The sequence below is a fragment of the Lissotriton helveticus genome, chromosome 8 (assembly GCF_964261635.1).
Source record: "Lissotriton helveticus chromosome 8, aLisHel1.1, whole genome shotgun sequence".
Taxonomy (NCBI): Eukaryota; Metazoa; Chordata; class Amphibia; order Caudata; family Salamandridae; genus Lissotriton; species Lissotriton helveticus.
The window spans coordinates 1694513916-1694523590 of record NC_136069.1 but is presented as its reverse complement, the minus strand read 5'-3'; positions in this window follow the sequence as shown (position 1 = coordinate 1694523590).

Sequence of the window (9675 nt, the reverse complement as noted above, 5' to 3'; positions counted from 1 at the left end):
CTTTACGTCTCTTTCATCTACAGAAATTGTAATTATTTTTATATTTATATTTATTGGGTGGGAAATGTCGATCTTTATGTAATGTGTATGTGTGATGTAATTATAAATATTGCATATTTGTTCAGAAATAATGTGCAAAATTTTGATAAGTTTGTAAAACAAATATGTCTTATTTATAATTGTTTAGAAATGTTTATGAATGTTATATGTATCATTATTGTAAGAAGATATTAGTATATTTAGTAGATATTTTTATAGTAGGGTTTTAGCTATTATTGCCAGATATTCTAATCCTCTAGTTGTAGGGTATAGTGTGACTTGACTTTGCAGTAGTCGGAACATTTGTTTAGTTTGTTTACTTAGTTTTGGACCAATTTGGGTCACAGATTGTTCCATTCTTAGTTCTTGATAGCTTTGTTCTTTTATCAAAGCTTCTAGTAGGTTATGGAATGTGGGTCTTGTTCTGCTTGTGGTAGCTTGGAAAGCATTATGCCACCCTTCTACACTGTTGTTGGTTTTAGACTCTTGGTTTAAAGTACTAAGATAGACATTCCACCAAGGGATTTGGAATTTGGGTTGGCGTCGATGTCCAGATCTGTGCAACCTTCCCACCCAAGTATCTTCGAAATAATCCAGTAATGGGGTTAGTTTATCTTCATTCCTCTTGTAATATGTGCTGTCAATTAATAAATTATAGTGTTCCGCTACATCGGTAACAGGAACGTAGGCCAGTGCTATCAATTTTTTTATTTGATAGGCAAAGGTGCTATCTGTTGAGTACAAAATACTTAAAATTGATTTTTGGAGATGTCTCCATATGCTCTGATTGAAATGATAGTAGCAACCCTGGATTGCTGTGTGGGGAAATAATTTCAAAATGCTATTAATCATAGCTAATTCGAAATCAATAATTATTTTTTCTGGAAAATAATTATTGATTTCATTTTTGAGAACATTTAATATTTCTGTGTAAGTGTTTTGCTGTTTGTTTGGTAGCAAACAGTAAATGAAAGGGATGTTATAGTTATGGTATAACCCGTGGATGGAATATAGTTGATAAAAAGGTTTTGGGCATGGTTTAAATGTTCCATCCATCATCCATTGGGGACACTGTTGGATTTTTCTTAAATTACTTGCAGTTGCAAACATTATGATTCTGTTTGTACTGCTTTCATTGTCAAAAAGGATAAATTTGTCTTTATTGTGTGTGATGGACATTTCTGGTGAAATAATAATTTCCTCAAAAGTAGTAGGGTTGGGTGGGGTTGTGGAAGTGTGTCTTTTAGTGTATGCAATTGTGCATTTTAGGGAGTCAATAGAGGGTAGTTGACCTGAAGCATGGGCTGGGACTTTTAACAGTTCCTCTTTAAGGATTTGTGTTGTTGGTCTATCACTTTGTGTGCTAGCAGTCTTTATACTTTCTAAAGCATCTCTTATTTCAATTTCTGTGACATTGGGGGGATGATTGTGTTCCCTGGTAAATAGCACATTAGTTTCCTCTGTAGTAGCCCTTCCATAACATTTGTTTGAGTAATATTTTGTACATTTCCAGAAAACTTTTCTACCACTTTGTCTTTCCTGGCTATAAACATAACCCATATAACATAACAGTAATTTATTTTTCTGTGACATAACAAATTCTGCACCTTCTGTCATTTTGTTTTACTTGTTCTAGGAAAGAGTAGAAAGAAACAAAATCAAATAACATATATTTCACTTAGTGGTGCTAACATAATTAATGTTGTATTTATACTTACGTTTACTAAAAGTAGTAATCACAAATGCAGAACTGTATTTTGAAGGACTTTCTTGTATGTATTTCTTTATTTACTTTTGGTATGAAAATATAGAAATGCTAAGTTAATGTTTATACAAAACAAACGTTTTTCCTAGGAAAAAGCTGTTTTTTAATTTGCTTAGTACTACATTTGATGTGAACATTACATATACTTACTTGTTTAAATAGTTGAGTTGTAGTATTTGGTGGAGTACATCAAGGTAGTAAAGTTTAGATCTGTAGAGAAGATAGAATAAATACATGTCACATATGATAAAAATTATTTTGAAGCGTAGGGAAATTGGAAATATTTAAAAGTATACTAACTTCTAAATATGTACTTTTCTTTGCTGTAGGTAGAATAGATGTATGATGTATTCACAATATCTGTAGAGGAAATATAAAATACATAACATGGTGTTAAGAACATAGTTCTTGTTTTTATTGGAAGTTTTAGACAAATTGAAGTATACTTACATTTTTTACAAGGGTAGTCTTGTCTTTTGGTATAGTTGATGTAGGATGTTTTTATTGGATCTGTAGGGAAGATGTAATATGCAAGATATGTTGTTTAGAAATTAGCATTTTAAATATTGGTTGTTTACTAACAAAAACATCTATTATTACATGTTTAATTAGTGTAGTTCTATACATTTGTAGTGTTGAAATCGGAAAATCGCTGAATATCTGTGAATAAAATGTTTTAAATTAAGTATGAATCTTGTGAAATACTGTTTAAAAACAGCTGTTGTTGTATAACAGACCATTAATATATACTTACAATCTTATTTTGCAGGGGAAGAAATAGGAGCATGTATTAGGAATTTTTTTGTAGTACTTTCTATCAGAAAAGTAGGAGGAGATAAAAATTAAATAAGTGGAAGAGTTAGGAGATATAAGTAAAATAATAGACTACTAATTTACATTGTTAAATAATGGAATGTAACTTACTTGAATGATTAGCTAGTGAGCTGGATCTTTAAAGATGTTTGTTCAGGAACAAAATCTTCAGAGTGTTGGCATCTTCTTTCTATGGAGTTAGCAGCAGCAAATGGTAGAATGCATTTATCCCTTTTATAGTATGTGTATTTTGTGTGCTTGGATTTGATTGGTTGTAGGATGAAAGGAAGGATTGTATAGGCTAGTTTGAATTTTTTTATGTTAATTGGTGTGTTTGTTGATGTGAGAATGGTGGTATGTGGTGCTTTCCGCATTAAAGCAGGTTAGTTGTTAAATAAAATAGATGTGTAAGTGTAAAAATATTATGAAAATTTTAGTTACATGTAAGGATTCTTTTTAAAATGATAGAACGCATTTAATATAATGTATAGCAATGATGATAAATAGTAATGTTATAAAAGTAACAGGTATTATATGTAAAATGTTTTTTGTATAGAGCAATGACTTTTATAGACCATTAATATGGTATTTTAGCCATGAAAGGGTACAAAAAATAACTCGATATTTGTTTAGAAACGATATTTTTGTACTCTATATTTTAGTAGTCGATATTTTTGTAGTGTTAGGTGTAATTTCATGAACAACGATATATTAGTAGTCAATATTTAATAAGACGATATTTATGTACTCGATATTCTAAATACTCGATATTTTTTTGTCGATATTTTTGTATTTTATGTAATAAGTATACAAAGTCGATATTTTTGTAGTCGATAATTATTCAACGATATTATTGCTAGTCGATAATGTGACCGTCGATAATATTTCAGTGATCCGTTTATATTTACATACACATATACATATGTCTACTCCCCCACAACAGCAAGCAAGCCACTGTAGATGAATAGTTATTATAAACATGTTCATATCTATGCAGTGACTTGTATACATGTTAAACGTAGAAAAATATAAACATAATTAATATGTACATTTGTTAAGTAGAAATAATGAAAATATATAGATATTTAATCACAAGATTATCATACACATTTATACAAATGAAAACACATAGTTAGGTGCACATATATAATCCAAATAACGTCTTCTATGAACAGGCATATGCTTTATTTTTATGTTTGAGTATGGCATTTGGTGGGAAGAGGCAACTCTTGAGTAGTTTTGTGAAGATAAGGTAGTTATCTGTGGATTTTGTTTTGGGTTAAAGAGCTCCATAGCTACTTGAGCAGAGAAAGATATGCCCTTTATGTTTTTTTTAATATATGGTGGGATTTTAAGGCAAATTGGAAATTTGGAGTGCAGATTCCTTTTTTGACTGTATTTTATGATTATATTTCTGATGAAGAGCTGCCTGTTCCATGTATTGCTGTGTGTTAGATACAGATCAACTTGAATGTGGATCTTCTGCTAACAAGTAACTAATGTAGGGCGGTATAAGGCAGGGGAAATGCGGGATTGTGACTTTACATGTAATAGTAGTCTAGCAGCAGAGTTATGAATCAGGATTTGGGCCATATGTACAAGGACTGGCGTTAATTAATGCCAACGTTAGTTAGTAGCAATGTTTATCACCGCATACCGCTGTAAACTATCGCCATGGTACCAACTTATGTACAACACGTCGCTACATGGTGATAGTTTCTCATCACAGCCGTATTTGTCGATGTAAACAACAAAGTTACGGTGATTAAGATATTGTCGCTAATGTGAAAAAAGTGGCGGCAGGCCAGTCAGCGACCAGGGACTGCAGGCTAGTCAGCTTGATGCCACTTTTTCACGTTAGGTGGGAAAATAAACTACGAAATGCCCATGAAGCAACCCAAACACCACAAACACCCTGGAGGACCAGCCACTGATCCAGCGGACGGAGAAGATGAAGAGGAAAATAAGGTTCAGCCAGCAGGAAAACAAGATCCTGATTGTGGAGGTAACAGAGAAACAACACCAGCTCTTTGTCAGCTCCACTGTGTCATTAGAGATCAAAAATGCAATATGGCAGTCCATCACAGCCAAGGTGAATACTGTTGCAGATGTGAGGACGACAGCGACGGACTGGCATGATGCTGAGTCCAAGACAAAGCTGAAAATGGCCAACAATCGCCAGGCAGCACTGCAGACTGGATTTGGGCGTCCAGCACCACAGGAGGAGCTGGATGCCTTGGAGGAGCATGTGTACGCAGTCATCTGTGACGAGTCGGTGGTTTGAGTCCAGGGTCATTATAGTGCTGAGCAATACCAGCTACATCAGCAATAGGGTGAGTAAGAACCATGGACTGGGGGGACGGGGTTGGATTGAACCAAAGTCACTCTTGCACAAACAAATATCACTCAGTGCACACCCATACTGACTTCAGATCTTGTCCCAGACACCACTGTCCCTTGGGGTATAGCCACATATCACCCAAGTCAATGAATATTGTAGTGTAGTTCCTATATTCCCAATAGGCTCTGCACATTGGAATAATATCTTCAGTAGTGTAGACTTAGGACTGAGGTTAACTAGGTCTCTACTGACGATATTAGACTTAAGTTTTGAGTGTGCCAGCTAGCTCAGAGTTCACTAGAAACTTTCTCGAATAGGCGAGGAGGATTTTAACCTCCCTGGATAGACAAGAAGGGATTTAGTTTCTGACAACCATAGAACATGACAACTTTGCTCTCCCTGATCAAGAGTATATCTCTAGAGTCGTGTGAAAACAAAAGACAGCTATTTTACTCAGTCAATACGTGCATACTTAGTTTCACCAGATTGCAGAGAAAAGGAGAGACGGGCGTTTTCAATAAAAGGTGTTATTTATTGATCAGTCTCTTTTCTCATACAAGAGAAATGAATCGCTACAATTGCAATACTTATAGTTAAGTAAAGTGCATACAGTAAAAGCAGGATCATGAAATAATACTGTAAAAGCATTGATATGGTTTCTTAGCCATATGATACTTTAAAATGGATAAAAGATATACATACATATATGCATTGACTAATCGTACTCAACTGGTGCTTCTAACTACGCCTACCCCGGTGTACCTGACCTAAGCCTAATACATGGGAGGGAGTAAGTAAGTAGCAGTTTAAGTTAAGTTTGTTTTGCCAAGAATCTGACTCAAGAATTCTCTATAAGGGTTTAGTCAGTTCAGTACCTGGGATTTAGAAGGCTGGAGGTCTGGTATCTCTTTCTCAGGACTCGGTATCCCAGTCACCCTCGAAGGTGGGCTGGAAACGCTGGAGGCTGGATTTCTTGGCAAGAGAAAAGACAGCGTCTACCTCAGCGCGTCAAAAGGGGAGGGGCAGCGTCTGTGGGCTCTCGCATCAGCTGGGCTCTCCGGCAAGTAGTTACTGCTCCAGGTTCATCACCACCGTGTCTCTGCTTAGGACCGCGTTGGTATATTTATACCTGAGAGGTGCTGGGTTTAACGTAAGGATGGACATAAGACGTCAATAAGGATGTCACTAAGAACTGAGCGTTCTTGCAGTGCTTTACAGGAGTTCTTGGACTAAATCAAAACATAGCAGGCAGGGATTTCCCAGGTTGCTCGAGGCTTGGATTTGTTTAAGAACTCGGTGTGCTTTCTAGGGGGCTGGAGGAATAGTGCTCGCTTAATGTGACAGCATGCGCTATGACTAATTTATGAAACGGTTTTCTGTGCCGTTGTATGGATATTAGTGATTTATAACTGGGCAAGGGTCAGAAATAGGAGTATCGATACAGGTCCCTAGATAAACACACTACACCCACTCCACGAATTCATGTCCATATTTACTAACCTAAGTAATAGTAAACATAACTTAATAGTGCATGTGTATACCGAACCACCCAAAATACATTTTTTGCATTTGAAAAATGGCATATTCGAAATACACGAAACTGAGTATAGGTACTGTATGCATCCAAGCAGTGTAATCATTCAAAAAAGGATGCACATTTTATATCAGCATGAATGATTTGCGAAAATAACACATGAAATGGCTCTTAATACAGAAGAAAAAGTGCGAGACCACTTCATCACATATAAACACAATTACTTGTAAATATGCAAGAGGCTGAGGTAAAGTATTGTCTCTAGAGTTCCTAAAAATAGAAGCTCTGTTCTCTAAGAATAGTTCTACTTTAAGCAGAGGACGAGTGCCCAAAAAATATTTTGGAATTCGAAAAAAGTTTTCGTTTTCAGTGGAAGAAGAAAAATAGTTCCAAAAATTCTCAGTAGCTCTGTTTATTAAAGCTGAAGGCCAAATTCAGAGTTCAGGGAACGCTGTGTGCTCAATTGCTTAAAGTTATTCTTTCTGTTCGGGGGAAAACATCATGTCAGACAGATTTTCAAAAAAGCAGTTTACCGCTTCAGGTGAAAGTTCGACCAAGTTGGAAAATGTCGCTACCATGCAGTCGTGCGCATGTTCGCTTTCAGTGATGTTTCGATCAGCATTGCTTACTGAAGGTCGTACCTGGTTGATGCTGCTCTCATCTTGTACTTCACTACCCTTCAATCGTAGTGGTGAAGTCTCCACGAATGCCGTCATCAGGATAGGTAGCCGCTGGGGACAGCACGATGCATGAGCCTTTACTGGACCCAACAAAGTATCTGTATCCAATGGTACTTCTGATTGTAGTGTAAGACAGGTGTCCAACACGCATTCTTCGCCGCATAGCATGCACCTCAATACAGGTAAGACACAATTCTGCCATATGGGTCTGAACGAAAGAAACCAGGTCATATTCAGATCTCTTAGCCGGGCTAATCCAAGGACTTTAGTTATGCGGTCCCGATAGCGTATAGCTAGGCTCGTTTCTTCCATTGTTGCCGGAGTCTTGTCTGTGACATGGCTTGCCATAACGAAGCAGGAGTAGCAAAAATAAGATGCCTGCTACGAGTCGCAACAGGAGTGGAAGTCCGCCAAAGACAGAATGGACAAAATTGGGAAATATACCCAGGACTGCTTTGAATGGGGTTAACAGTCCCGAAAAAACGGTCTTAAATACACTCGCGATACCATTCGTATCCAAAATGTTTAATATTTCGTTTAGCATTTCTGCAAAGTGTAGGGGGCAATTTGTCGATAACAATGCATGTATCTCTTCCGTTGTCCTTGCAACTTGGAGATCATACGTTTCTTTTGATGACGTCAAATGAACTGGTGTCTGTAGGAGCACAGTCTTCATTCTGCTTAAAGTATCAATTCGAATAGAAGAGATTTTCAAACTGAGCCAAATTTTTCCCTCCCTATCTGGAGTGTCATTTGGATACAATACTCGCTCACAGCAAGTGACCATGGAACTCACGCTTATTAGATAAGGTTTTCCTGGCAGCAATCCACAACATCTGTGATTCACAATTAGAATGTAGCTCCCGTTAGAAAGCCGTCTAAAGAATGGCTCTATTCGCGTTGCAGGTGTGCCGAGCTGGTGACATGAAAGGTTATTTGAAGTCCCCTCACAGGCCCCATGTAAACTTATACCCTGACACAGAAGTATACCACTTAGTGATTTTTCACAATTGTTACCACTAAGAAATACACTCTGTCCTTTCTCACTATAATATGTGTGTGTATAAGGTAGGTTCCATGTTGACTTAATGTATCCTTTACCCAACCTTTCATACTGGCCTGCCTGTATATATTTTTGGCAGTATCGAAATTGGAAAGTCGTTATCGGAATAGTTATTATCCCATGTATTATCCATTCAATGACAGGTCGTTCTGACATTGTCAATGGTAATCTCTTAAGTTTCTCAATGCTCAGAATTGTATATTCTGCACCCTTCTGTGCCAAGCTGATTTGTGTATCAGTAAGGTTAAAGATATTGAATAATGACGTTGTGTTGATTAAACGCCAAGGCACGTAGCCTGAACGCAGATTTTGTAACGTCCAGCCAAGCTGCACAATAGAACGTAATTGGGACTGACCGTGTTGCAACATCAGTAAGTCTTGCTCTATTATATGATTGCAGGTGATACAATGCTGTCCAGTGAATATATTCTGGAAGACAGAGTCATTAACCCATTGTCCACAACAGAAAGTGATTTTTCCAAATTAATACGGTCAATATCCCGTATTTTCTCTGCTGTCTCAATTTGAGTTACTTTCCAAGCTTCGTTGTAAGCTGCATATATTGAGGCCGCTATGAAACGTTTTTGACGCTGTTTGCGTGGTCCCATAATGAAATCACGCAAGTCAGCACCTTCTTTAAGTAAAGTCAAGTGTTGCTTAATTTCTGCCAGTGTGGATGTTTGTAGCCATTCGAGGCAGAGTTTCCCTACACTGTATGTAGTTACAATCCCTGGATGTTGTCTCTGGGAGTATCTAGGGTCTGGCCTGTTCAATTTGAACCCCTGTATTTTGTTCAGTAATCTATCTTGACAGTTATTTGTGTCTGTGGGCCAGATCAACCATTTTTTCCAATCAGGATGTGTTCTGTTTTGGTTAAAAATATGGGATACGTCTATCTCAACATCTGTAGTGCTATTACTGTCAGGTGTTGGCTTTGGAATAGACGGTTTGTTCAAGTCTTTAATTTTGGCTAGGCCAAGACAGGTAGTCTGTTGGGGAACCACTTTCTTACCTGACAAACAAAAGATAGGATTGAGGCACAAGAGGAGTCTTGGTGAAACCACGCCACGCCATAGAACTTTACCAACAACGACCGCCTCCACGCCATAGAACTTTACCAACAGCGACCGCCGCCACCAGGCTCGCCGCCGCCGCTCCGGGACTTCAAATCCCGGCAGCCCCTGCGGCGGCGCGTTCCCTGGCGCGCTAGACGCGCCAGGAGGGGCTACAAATCCAGCAAGCCCTCGGTGGAGCGGGGGGAACCACTTTCTTACCTGACAAACAAAAGATAGGATCGAGGCACAAGAGGAGTCTTGGTGAAACCACGCCACGCCATAGAACTTTACCAACAGCGACCGCCGCCACGCCATAGAACTTTACCAACAGCGACCGCCGCCACCAGGCTCGCCGCCGCCGCTCCGGGACTTCAAATCCCGGCAG